This window comes from Pelodiscus sinensis, chromosome 1 (assembly GCF_049634645.1).
Source record: "Pelodiscus sinensis isolate JC-2024 chromosome 1, ASM4963464v1, whole genome shotgun sequence".
NCBI classification, from domain to species: Eukaryota; Metazoa; Chordata; order Testudines; family Trionychidae; genus Pelodiscus; species Pelodiscus sinensis.
The window spans coordinates 168300515-168314416 of record NC_134711.1 but is presented as its reverse complement, the minus strand read 5'-3'; the positions used below and the strand labels follow the sequence as shown (position 1 = coordinate 168314416).

The window sequence follows — 13902 nt, the reverse complement described above, 5'->3', positions numbered from 1 at the left end:
GATACTCATGAATCAGACGTGATGTCATGCTCCTGAATCTTTTGTGCTTTAATGAATTCCTTACTTTTAAAGACATACCCAGCTCCACAAAATAAAAGGATATTTTACTTTTCTAGTCAGTTTTGAGCCTCTGCATCTATCCAACTTCCTTTGTCATGTTTCAGTCTGCTTTCTATATCTTTATTTAAATTATCTGGATGCATTCTGCTCTGTCATTGAAACTGCAAGATGCAGAGCACCTTCACAGAATTAGTCCTGGAAGCTTAGAGGACTCAGAAGTTGAGAAATGTTCAGCATCTTGCAGGAACAGGGTTTAAACAGATCAAAAACTTTTACTATTCTTCTGTCATGCATTTCTGATTAGGTTTACTTCCTTCTTTGTTACTGTATCTGTACTTGGACTTTTTTCTGGACACAATTTTTAGTTCTTCCTTTATTGCCAAACCTTACACAATACCATTAACTCTGGATATAGAAGCTTCAGGGTGTAGCTGAGTTACTCCATACAGGATGAATTTAAAAACCAACAAACAGTCTGGTAGCACTTTATGGACTAACAAAACATGTAGTTGGTATCATGAGCTTTCGTGGGCACAGGCCACTTCTTCAGATGACCGGAGTTTTGAGTTTAGGATGTGAAGACCCAAAGTAAATAGGGAAGAAGAGAAAGGGGGGGAAGGAAGAAAAAGAAAGGGGTGGGAAATAAGGATCAGAGGGTATGAAAATATCAAAAGGAAAAACAAGTAGGCAGAGCTGGTAGTCTATAAACACCTAAAGATTGGACAGGTAAAAGAAGCAGATAAGGATCATAGGATAGCAATTAGATAGGAAGGGTACTAAGTCAAGAATCTACACAAAGAGCTGTTGGCACCTTCATTTAATGTTATGTTGATAATGTCCCAGCCATCCTTTATCTCAATTGAGGCCATCAGTGTGAGAATTGAATTTGTGGATGAATTGTAATTCCAATGTCTCTCTGTGTTTTTCGCTTGTAGAATTGGTTTGTGACAAGACAGCCACCTGGAGACCTTTTGAAGAGTGATTAGGTGGATTGCAGTGTTCTCCAACAGGTTTCTGTATATTCCCGTTATATATATCTGATTTGTGTCCATTGATTCTTTCCCTTAGGGACTGTCCAGTTTGTTCAATATATATAGCATTGGGGCATTGATGGCATTTGATGGCATAGATCAAATTACTGGATGTGCAATTAAATGAGTCTTTGATTTGGTAGCTTATGTTGTTGGCTTCAGTGATGAATTCACTTGTATAGATATATGGGCAGAATTGGCACCATGGCTGATTGCAGGGCTGGGTTCCTGGATGCTTATGATGTGGTTGTGTAGCATGGTTACCGGAAATAATTTGTTTCAGGTTGTGGGGTTGTCTGTAAGCAAGAATAGGCTTTTCCCCAAAGGCCTCTGAGAGTGAGGGATCACTTTCCAAGATGGGTTGCAAATCCTAAATGCAAAACTCCAGTCATCTGAAGAAGTGGGCTGTGCCCACGAAAGTTCATGATACCATCTACAAGTTTTGTTAGTCTATAAAGTGCTACCAGACCATTTGTTGGTTTTTAAGTATATTCTGGATATAGAGTAATGCCATAAATACTTTCAAAGGACATGCTGTAGAGGTAGTTAGCAACCAGAAACTCCACTGATTTAACTTCTGACTTTTGTGTCCTGCCTTTCTATAATATATGGATACTACTACTTACCTATTCCATATGGGAATTGAGGATTATGGTCTTGCCAATATTAATTACAAAGTGTAGTATTTACTATGATGAGAAATCCTAATGATTTATTAGTGATACTGATTAGTTGATGTATGTATAATATTAATCTCCACCCAATAGCTGAAGAGCAAAAATGTATACTACAAGGAATTCTGCCTACACAGGTTTTGTTCCTGCACTGACCAGAAAATATATTAATGACTGATTTGAAATCCATTCTTTAGTTCTTACTGTGAATCTATTAACTACCTTCGGGTATGTCTACACTACCCCCCTAGTTCGTACTAGGGGGGTAATGTATGCATACCGAACTTGCTAATGAAGCCCGGGATTTGAATTTCCCGGGCTTCATTAGCATAAAGCCGGTGCTGCCATTTTTAAAAGCCGGCTAGTGCGAACCCTTCCATTGATATTTTCTTGTTAAAACATTTGAGTCATGAAGTCTAAAATTTCAGTGAATATCAGTCTTATCTGAGCTAATGATGTGGGGATATAAAAACATTCTCCATCTGTTTCCACTCACTTTCATTATGAAATATGACTCACTCCAGTAGGTAACTTAACCCAACGACTGGCTCAAAAATATTTCATTTAGATGTTTGATGATCAAATTAACTCCATGCAATGCTGTTCATCAAAAAGAGTGAAAAAGAAGAAAAAATGAACATCACATCTGCAAATGTTATGTTATAACAAACACTATTCATGGAATACACACTGGGTTTGATTCACCACTTCCTTAGTCGTGTTCCAAGTTTATGCTAGTATAACTACTTGAAATGTATCTAGTTTTTCAACTAGGGGTAACTCCATGGAGTTATACCAATATCAACTTGATAATGCACTGGTGAATTAGGCCCTTCATTTGTAATAAAACAAATCACTTTTATTGTATTCTTTTCACTCTTAAAAACTATTTGGTTTACTGCTGAAAATACTACTGAGCGCAGTATTTACTGCCATGAACGGGCTTCAGACTGACTAAGACTACTCATGGTATTAAACACTGAATATGCTCATTGGAGTCATTGGACATAATCTCATCTTAACCATTGGGTAGCAAAATTTACCTGTTTCACATGTGTGTTTCATGAATTGTGTTCCCAACCCTGTCCATGAGTTGAAGAAATGACTAATACTAATCACTGAAGTCATTTAGGGTATGTCTACACTACCCCCCTAGTTCGAACTGGGGGGGGGGGTAATGTAGTCATATGGAGTTGCAAATGAAGCCCGGGTTTTGAATTTCCCAGGCTTCATTTGCATAAAGCCGGCCGGCGCCATTTTTAAATGCCGGCTAGGTCGAACCCCGTGCCGCACGGCTACACGTGGCACGGACTAGTTAGTTCGGATTAGGCTTCCTAATCTGAACTAGCTGTACACCTTGTTCCACATGGACATAATCTCACATGGAACGAGGTGTACAGCTAGTTCGGATTAGGAAGCCTAATCCGAACTAGCTAGTCCGTGCCGCGCGGCTACACGTGGCACGGGGTCCGACCTAGCCGGCATTTAAAAATGGCGCCGGCTAGCTTTATGCAAATGAAGCCCAGGAAATTCAAATCCCGGGCTTCATTTGCAACTCCGTATGACTACATTACCCCCCCACTAGTTCGAACTAGGGGGGTAGTGTAGACATACCCTTAGTTATTTTGTTCCCCAGGAGAATAAAATCTAGTTAGAACTACTGTCTTCATTGAGTAATGCAATAGAACATTTACAACTTGCCTTTTCACTACTGTGAGGAAATAAATATGATACTTTTATCAGCTAGTTAATATGAACTGATTTTAAACGTAAAGCACTTCAAGGTCATATAATCAGTCCATAATTCAATATTATAAACTTGCCTCCTCAGTAGGTGAATCTTTCCATATTGCAAGGAAAAATATTTTCTCCACCACTCTTCACCCCAAATAAATTGTATGGCAAAAGAGTGAGTGAAAAGAATGTAGGCCCTTTCAATTCTCCACAGCATTGTCCGTGAGAGTCTGCATTACACAGCTTAAAAGAAATAGGGTATTATGGTGAGTAACAGAATCTAATAGAGCTAGATTCAAATACAATCTACCTGAGGCAGTAGGTATTTCAACAAATAATGTTATGAGGATATGAGGATAAAGTACTCAGTTATTTAATTTATAGGAATATACCAGATTTTATTTACTTTGTGTTTTAGATTTTTCTTCCTAATTCTATTAGGGAAGACAACTTTGGATCAATTTACTGGGAACCATTAACTCAAGCAAGGTGAAATGCAAAGCACTCAGTTTTGCAGATCTGTTTGGCCTCTCTCCATCTGTTTGTGCATTTTTACCCTTCAGGCTATTTTTGTTTAGTTCTTTGTACACATTTTTTAAGTGTTCCCTTTCTCTACAAACAATACACTTCCTAATAAGTGAGTTAAAACAAGCAGTTTAAAGTTCCACAGATGGCAGTGGAGTAGAATCCTGCAATTTTTCTCCTTCCAATACTTCTCCAACATTTATAAACAGACACAGACTGGTTGCTGCATCCTTGACTTTATCCAATTCTAAATAAAAATGTACGGTAAAGGCAAAATGTTAAAAATAGAGCTTCATTATTTTTCCCCTAATCTAGTTTACCTTCTGAGTGGGGACATGAGAGCAGTTTTTAAGTATCTAAAAGGCTGTTATAAGGACGAGGGAGAAAAAAATTGTTCTCCTTTGCCTCTGAGGATAGAACAAGAAGCAATGGGCTTAAATTGCAGCAAGGGAGGTTTAGGTTGGACATCAGGAAAAGTTTCCTGCCTGTCAGGGTGGTTAAACACTGGCATAAATTGCCTAGGGGGTTTGTGGAATCTCCATCACTGGAGATATTTAAGTGCAGGCTGGACAGACACCTGTCAGGGATGATCTAGACAGTGCTTGATCCTGCTATGAGGGCAGGGGACTGCACTTGATGACCTCTCAAAGTCCCTTCCAGTTCTAGTGTTCTGTGATTCTATGATCCTTGTCAGAGTGAAGATCCCATAATCCAGACAGGCTTGTGATACATTGGAAGCATCAACTGCTTCTGGCATAGAAATTAATAAAACCTTAAAAGATCATTCTATTTCTTTATCCAAAGAATTCAACAGAAAACAGTTGTAGAATGAAGGAATAGTTATATTTGCCCTTTATGGATGCAGCTTGTCCAGCAAAACATGCATGTTAATTTCTTAGGTGAATTCAGGAGATGTGGCTTCTAGTTACAAAGCTAATTTATCTCAAAGCATAGGTGATCTTTTCACTATTATAGTAGATCCTACAATAGAATTTAAAAAATAGATTACAAAACTTACAACTAACGGGCCTAGGCCACTAAAACTGGTAAGGAGTCTTAGGTCTGGGCACACCTTACTCCATCAGCCCCTGACCCTGGACTCTAAGGCTATGTCCATTGGTACTATTTCAGGATACTAGACGTATCCTGAAATAACTATTCTGCATCTTTAAGCGCACCTGTTATTTCTACATGCACTTCAAAATAACAGGCATGCTATTCCAGCATCCCTATAGCCCTCGTTCCATAAGGGCAAGGGGACTTGTCAGAATGGTGCTTTATTTCAAAATGTGGTGCTACGCAGACAGCACCAAATTTCAAAATAAGCTCTTTCGAAATTAAATCAAAATAAGACATGCTATATGTGTAGCTCAAATGGCGTATCTTATTTCAACCTACGGGTGTAGTATAGATGCACCCTAAGGCTAAGTCTAGACTACAGGTTTTTTTTAAATAAAGTGGCCTTTTTTCAAAAAACTTTACTTGTGTCTAGACTGCCACCGCTAGTGATGTGAGGTGAGAAAATTCTCTGGAGAGTATTCTCCAAGAATAAGAATATTCTGAGAATATTCTCCAAAAGATTATTTCCTGAGAATTTTTGAGAATTTTCTAATTTTTCATTTCCTCTTGAAATAATATATTGTATTCAACTTTTAGAACACCCTGAATGTTAAAGAGCTTTCTTGATCATTCAAGATAGTTTGAGAATGTTATAGAACGTTCCAGAATGTTACGGAACTTTCTAGAACATGCATGAGTCAGGAATTCTGACTATTATGGAACTTTCTGGAAGCATCACAAAAAGTATATAAAGAGGCAATAACACATTTATTCTCTTTTGTGAAAGGTGTAATTGTGTTTTCATCAGTATGAAAAGAAGAACTAAGCCTAAAAGTGATATGTGGGATTATTTCCTTCATAAAACAGTTAAAGTGTTATATGAATGTAAGTACTGAAAGGCTGAATACATCAGAAATGTGACAAGGATGAGAAGAAGCATGTTTCCAATTGTTTTGAAGACTCCTGCTTACATCAAGCAAAAGGCATCAAAATTCTCCGAGTCCAGAAGCAGATCACCTCAACCATCAACTGTATCAACATCTATAGAACACTGTGATAGTGCTAGTGAATTTACATCGCCACCTTCCACATCTAGTTCTGCCAAGGTATGCACTCTATAAGTCGCTACTTTGATTCTATGAATGAAACTGAAAACAAAGTTTTGGATGAATTTTTTGCACAAGCTATATTCTCTTTGGGATTGCCTCTTTTACTGGTTGAAAACAAAGATTGGATTACTTTCATGCAAAATTTAAGACCATCTTACAAGATGCCATCCAGGTACACACTTTCTAACAAACTCTTGGAAGCTGAATATCAACATATTGATGCTCTTATAAAAACAAAAATTGCTGAAGCCTCTTCTCTTGCACTGCAGTGTGATGTTGGAGCAACCGAAGAAATGAATCTATTCTAAATTTTATTATATCAACACCCCAACCAGTGTTTTACAAGTCAGTGGCAACCGATGTTGAATGCCATACTGCTGAGTATATGGCATTCCATACAGAAGAAATAATGACAGAAATAGGCACTGAAAAATTTGGTGCCATTGTCACTGATAATGCTGCAACCATGGTGAAATCCTTAACAATGCTTAATGAAAAATACAATCACATTGCTATGTACACTTGTGCTGCTCATACACTAAATTTGTTAATTGGTGACATCAGTAACTTAAAATCTGTTCAAGAAACTGAAGCTAGCTGTAAAACTATTGTGAAGGAAATTAACAAATCGCAAGTTTTACGAGCTCATTTTACTGCATTTCAAAAAGAGAAAAATCAAACTTGTGCACTTAAATTGCCAGTTAAAACTGGTGGGGTTCCATTTTATATTGTTTGAAAAGCTTATTGAAATAAAAAAATGTCTTAAAATGCCTTGCTGTCCATGAAGATTTACAGACTAAACTGAGCAAACGTACCAGGAATTCAATCCTGGATGAAGATGTATTTTGGATACAGGTCCAAAAACTGCATGCACTGATAAGTCCTGTTGTTAAATGGATTACACTGCTTGAATCTGACCAGTCAAAATTGAGCAAAGTTCCTGAATGTTTCAAGGGATTAAGCAATCATTTTGATAGGTATTTCCCGAAAGTCCACTTACCAAACAAGGAAAACAGTATGTGATGAAAAGTTTTGAAAAAAGAAAAGATATGGCTCTAAAAACATTCACTATGCTGCAAATATTCTAGATCCAAAATTCAATGGTGAGTGCCTTACTAGAAATGAACAAATACAAGGAACTGAATTCATCCATAAATTAGTCACAAGAATGTATGGCACTGATCACTCAGCAAAAGTCATTGCAGAGCTTATAGAGTATCATGCTAAAGAAGGGTTTTTTTGGAAAATATGTAACAAAACCAGCTGGCTTAGTAGATGCAGTAACATGGTGGAAAGGTATTTGCTATGGATCAAAATTAGGGAAAGCAGCGATCAACATATTGAATATGCCACCAACAATGGCAGCAACTAAAAGAAGTTTCAGTACTTACAGACTCAGTATCATTCATAATGCAAAAAGAAACAAGTTAACACAAGAAAGGGGAGGCAAGCTGACATTCATAGCCCATAATATAAAGAATCTTAAAAACCCAAATGATGCTCCATTGAAATCCCCAAGAGAAAAAAGGAAACAGGACCAAAGAAATGAGGAAGAAGAAACTGATGATGCTGAAGAGAAAGAAGAAGAAATTGAACAAAAGGATATGTATGAGGAAGAAGAAGAGATAGAAATATATGGGTCAGATTTGGAAAGTGCAGATTCTGATTAGACTTGTATTCAATGCAGAAAGTTAAAAATATTTGTATCCTGCAACAGAAGATTTGTAATAAAAGTTCTAGTAATTTAAACCTCAGTCTTTTTTTCTTTACTTTCCTGAATTTTCATTTTAACAATTGGAAACTTTCACGATTCTTGAAGTTTTATTAAAGAAAGACATTATTATAAATAGTAAAATTCTTTACAAATTATTTAACAAGTATTTAAGAGAAAATACTCAAAAATTTTTACATTGGAGAATATTCTCAAGAAGATTCTCAAGAATATTCTCCGAAAGTTTATTTGTGAGAATTTAACATCACTAGCTTCCACATTCTTTCAAAATTAAATCAAAATAATGTGGAGGTTTTTCTGACAGTGGTAAACCTCATTTTAACTGGAAGGATGCCTTTTTTTGAAAGAGTTCTTTCAAAAAAAGGTGTTCTTGAATGCAAACAGGGCTTTTTTGAAAGAGAGCATCCAGATTGCCTGGCTGCTCTCTTTCGAAAAAGTGGATCGCTTTTTTGAAAAAAGTGGTGGCTGTCTAGATTATCTCTTTTGAAAGAAGCTTTCTCTAAAGATTATGTTGAAAAAGCTTCTTTTGAAAGAAGCGTATAGTGTTGACGTACCCTAACAGTAGTGAAATGGTCTGTCATTGAGGATCCCAACCACAACGTGCTGGCTGTGGGCAAAGTTGCAGCCAAAAAAAAGTCATCCGCCCTTGGACTTTCCCTGCAATATTGTGTTCAGAATCAGGCCATTATACATAAACATATACAAATTGCACAAAAGTAACACTTTTCAAAGGGTCATAACTCACATGGAACTCAGGTTTTTTTCTGGAACAGTAAAAAGCCTTCTTAATGAAGCCTTTTCAGATTCATTTTGTTTTCACTGCTCAGAACTGAGACAAGAATGATCAAAGACAATCATCATATAACTCTGGGTGAGGAATAACAATGACTCTCTAGAAAGCTGCACTGTCTATAAATTACTGAGGCTGCCTTCATTATGATGCAAATTTGCATTGGGTGGAATGTGATCTATGTCATTTAGTTCATGACAGTCATAAACTTTTTAATTAGTGACTCGGTAGAGTTTGTAACTATTTGAAACAGGCTGAAACTACAGCAAGATTGCTGAAAGGCAACAATGGTAAAGGGAATATTGTTTTCCTGCATCCATCAATCATGGTTTTAGTTTCTTTGTGAACAAATAAAAATTAAAAGTTTGTACATAACATAAAAATGTATTTGTTACAGGCTTCCATTTATATAGACAGTTTTGTGCAATTCTACAGAACAAGTTGGTTTTTTCGTCCTACTTTATGCAACAACACACTGAGATTTTCACATAACCTGAGCCAATGTACTATAGCTCTCATTCTGACCATACATGTAAATGTAGTCAAGATGTCATCAAGACAAATATCCCACAGCTCACAGCCGTTACAGAAATTAATAATGTTTTAAAATGTGGGTTTAAAGCTTAGCCTTTAGACTCAATGGGGACTGTTGTTTAAGGGCTAGATTCTACCATCTGGATGCTATGTATTGACTCTAGCCTTTGGACCATGGTCCTCTGCAGCCTAGGAGATCTCTGTTGACTCCAGCCCCGGCCTAAGCCATGCTTCCCAGCAACTAAAGAAAGCCCTACTGACTCTGGCTGCTAGGCCATGTGATGGGGTTGCTGGACTGGCCAGAACGATGTAGCCACAGGGCAATTATGTCATCACAGAGCAAACCAGCCCTGCAACATCTCCCTTACTCATTTCTTTTTTCAAGGTTAAAAGTCTCAGTCTTATTAATCTCTCCTAATATGGAAGCTATTCCATACTCCGAATCATTTTTGTTATCCTTTTCTAATGTTGGAGATATGGTGACCAGATCTGCACACAGTATTCAAGATGTGGGCATACCATGGATTTACATAGAAGCAGCACGATATTTTCTGTCTTGTTATCTATCCCTTTTTTAGTGATTCCCAACATTCTGTTTGCTTTTTTGTCTGCTGCTGTACTTTGAGTGAATGTTTTCAGAAAACTAACCACCATGATCTCTTTCTCGTGTGGTAACAACTAATTTAGATCTAATCATTTTACATGAACAGTATAGTTGTGATTGCTTTCCAATGAGCATTACTTTGCATGTATCAACATTGAATTTAATCTGCCAATATGTTGCCCAGTCACACCATTGAGATCCCTTTCTAATCTCAGTGAGATACCTTTATTATTCTTCACAGTCTACTTTGCTCTTAAATTCTTGAGTACTTTTATGTCATCTGCAAATTTTTCCACCTCACTGTTTATCCCTTTTCACAAATCATTTATGAAAATGTTGAATAGGACTGGTCCCAGTACAGGCCAATGCGTGGACACCACTGTATACCTCTCTCCATTCTGAAAAGTGATAATTTATTCCTACCCTTTGTTTCCTGTCTTTTAACCAGTTACTGATCCAAGACAGGACCTTCCCTGTTATTCCAAGAGCTTTTGTTGAGGATCTTGTCAAAGGCTTTCTATACATTTAAGTACATTATATCCACTGGATCCCCCTTGTCCAGATGCTTGTACCTCCTCCCCCTGCAAGAATTTTAGTAGATTAGTGAGGCATGATTTCCCTCTACAAAAACCATGTTGACTTTCCCAACAAATGAAGTATCATGGGAGGTCTTCATAGATGGGGTGATGTTTGTTTTCTCACTCTCCAGATCGTCACCTTGTTATGGTGAGTGGGCTTGCACATTCTAATGAACCTGAGAGTGAAGTCATAGGGAGTCTAGTACTCCCAGAAGGGTCACCTATGGCGGCAAGGTCAAGGGAGAGGGACAAGATGAAGAATGATCCTAAAAGTTCTTAATGGCAGACCAGGCCATGCTGCAATGGCTGTGAATACGGATGAAGGCTGCAGCAGACAGGAGACTCCTAATTGTCATGGATTCCATGGCATTTGACCCGGGCCTTCTATCCCTCAAGGATATTGTGTTGGCTACAGTGCAACAGAACTCCCATGTTAAAAGAAGTCACACACAGGTGTCTTCCTATGTTCACTACTTTCCTAAGTTCTATGGTAAAATCAACCCTCTGGAGCACAGAATAGAGCAGTCACCACCATCAAAATTTAAAAGTATGGGCCATTCAAATGTCCTAGAAAGAAGTCCAGTGAGTTTAAAATTACAACTTGAGGAGCCAAAGTCAGAAGCACCATAAAAATGTTTAACAAGCAGTCAGTGTTTAAGACAAAGAAAGTATGGTTAGAGGTATAAGTATTAGCAAGCCAAAGCAATATATATAGTAATCAAGAGGAATGTATACACCCAGTTGTATGAAATGCATGAAAGGGAAGTATTAGTTTGAGGAAGCCATGGCCAGCATTTTAGAAAATGGTCTCTGTCCTATGGAGGGAACTAAAACAGTTCTCTTCACATGGTTGAACATAAATCCTGTTAATGTCAAGACAAGTTACATACTTGCATAAGGCAGGATTCTGAAAGGCCCCTTATGGATTTTCAAGCAAGGGAGAGACTCTGTTCTGTCTCTCCAAATCAACTCAGAACTAGCTGGGAATGAACTAGGGAATTATGCTCTATCTTCCCTAGGAGTGGTGCAAAGGGCTGCACAGGAACAATTGCTTTTGAGGAGTCATGGGCTACAACTAAACTATACCCCTCTGTTGGCAGAGGGATGTAAATTAGATGTATCGAAAGTACAAATGAAGCTGGGATTTAAATATCCCATGCTTCATTTGCATAATGGCGGATGTCGCTTTTTTTCGAAATGGGGCTTTTCAGAAAAAAAATGGCAGTTTAGATGGGGCATTTTTTACAGAAATGCCCCATTTCGAAAGTTCCTACAGGATCCTAAAGGATCTTTCAAAATGGGACATTTCTGTCTAAAATGCCCCGCCTAAACTGCTGTTTTTTCCTGAAAAGCCCCCTTTCGGAAAAAAGCGGCAGCTGCCATTATACAAATGAAGCATGAGATGTTTAAACCCTGCTTCATTTGCACTTTTAATACATCTAATTTACATCCCTCTGCCGACAGAGGAGTGTAGTTTAAACGTAACCTAGGAGTAGCAAATCAATTCTGCAAACACTGCAGTACAGATGGAACCTTTAACCCACACAGGGGTCCATAAAATCCTTACATTCTGCTTCTCGTTTAGGTCATAAAAATTTCTGCCAGATTTACAGAGACAAACCAACCTGGCATTTTCCCCCTGCTTTGATTAAGTTTTAAAAAATATCACTATCTTTCACTAATGTATGGAGGAGAGTAGTATTTTTCTTACTGTCCATGATAGAAGCACCAGACTGATGTTTTAGATTGAGTACACCTGAGGTCATGTTTCTGTGTACTGTAATGAAATGATATGTGGAAACACATGAAGGAGTTTGGTTACATTAGAAGAAAATTGCAGTGAATTATACTATTCCCTTGGGCTCAATGCTGCAAACACATGTCTCGTTGGAATAATTTGTATCTTTAAGGAAAAGTTCCCTGTAGTGGGAAGAGGATGGGTAATGCTGAGCTGAGTTGTCCCTGGAACAATATTGCCTCAAGTAGGCAGAAATCTCCAGAACTCCCCAGAGTGTGCTTGAGGAAACAGGGCACCCTCCTCCTTGGTCAGCTCCTATGGCTAGTTTGTAAGGGATCAGAGCCCTGCAAACAATTTGAAGGTTTTTTATGGTCCAGGAGCAACACGGTGAGAATGATTTCTGAAACCCAGAGATGAAGAGAAACTAAAACTACATTTCTGCACAGTGCACAGGAATATACCTTGGCATACTTGTATGGCATCCCAAAAGAAGGCTGGGCCTATTCATGGCAATAAGTGGACAGAATAGAGACCTTGTAGTGTGGACAGAATGGGCCTTTTGGATAGCTGTGGAGGAGATCACTGAATATGAGCATCCAGTTTAAACAGTGACATCTCAAAGCTGTATTTCAAAATACCTGCAACTATTACAGATCCTGTAGTGTCCGACTTGTGCTTCTATGTAATCTCATTGGAGATCCCATTTGAATAGTCATTCCACAAGGAGATTCAGCTTGATAGATGTGTACAAAGACAGGAAGATCACAATGGAAGCCAGAGGCAAGGAACAGAAGGATTTTCTACCCTGGTTTGTGTTGTTTAACAACCATGTAGTGCATACACATGCTCTTCAAAAAAGTAAAGAACTTATTTAAAAAGAGGTGGATCTGTCCAATTGTTCTCTGTGTCTCTGATTTGCAGCTCTGATCTTTCTGTTTTAATATATTGTTGGGAGGACAAAACAACTTCTCTTCTGCTTAATTTAATTGTATTGACATTTTCCCCAAAAAGGTATTTAAAATACAGGACTAAATTCTGCTTGGATAAAAATGTCAATGGAGCCAGAGAACTAGTGTCATTGGGATTTAACTCCTTTGTCTCTGCTTTGTGCAGTTGGTTTGGCAAAGTGGACAATATTAATATCTCAATGTTGTTTAGATCAATTCAAATGAATAGGTACTCCTTAATTTCAGACTAGTTTGCCACCTATATAACACTATAAAAATAATAGGAAAAAGCACTGGTTGAAAAAATACACAGGACACAAACCAACATCAATGGTGATTAGAGAAAATCGGACACAAACTTAACCTGACTGTAAAAAGATTGTTCATCTCTGAAGTTGACTTGGGTGGGGAAAAGGTTGTCCATGTTTACAGGGAAAATAGCAAGCAATTTAGAAAGACTTATTTCAGCAGAACAAGCAAAAATTAAAATCCAACCCAATAATTGTAGGACTTATTAAAGAGACAGATGGATAGACAAAGCTGTTCTCCCCATGCCTTCTTTGAGTAAGGATTGTGTGATTAGGGGAAAAATCACTATGCAGGAATTGGGAGGGGGGGGGGGAAAGGGAGGGATTAGGTGTTCCAAATATTAGGTTAATATTCAAAGTGGAAGGTAGGCAGTGCAGGAGTTCTGAAAATTCAGCTCCTGCTTTGGATACTTGCACCACCTGAATATTTTGAGTCTAATTGCATGCTTTGGCAACCAAGAGTGCTGTTGCAGTAGACA

The 13902-nt window shown here is 37.9% G+C and overlaps 1 long non-coding RNA gene across 1 annotated transcript in view; it reads left to right on the top strand.

The window, feature by feature from the left end:
- LOC142820538 (uncharacterized) overlaps window positions 1-13902 on the top strand; it is a 96851-nt gene that overhangs the window by 53341 nt on the left and 29608 nt on the right. The window contains exon 2 of the long non-coding RNA XR_012897761.1: window positions 996-1070. This is a non-coding gene — a long non-coding RNA (uncharacterized LOC142820538). The remainder of the gene's footprint in view (window positions 1-995; window positions 1071-13902) is intronic.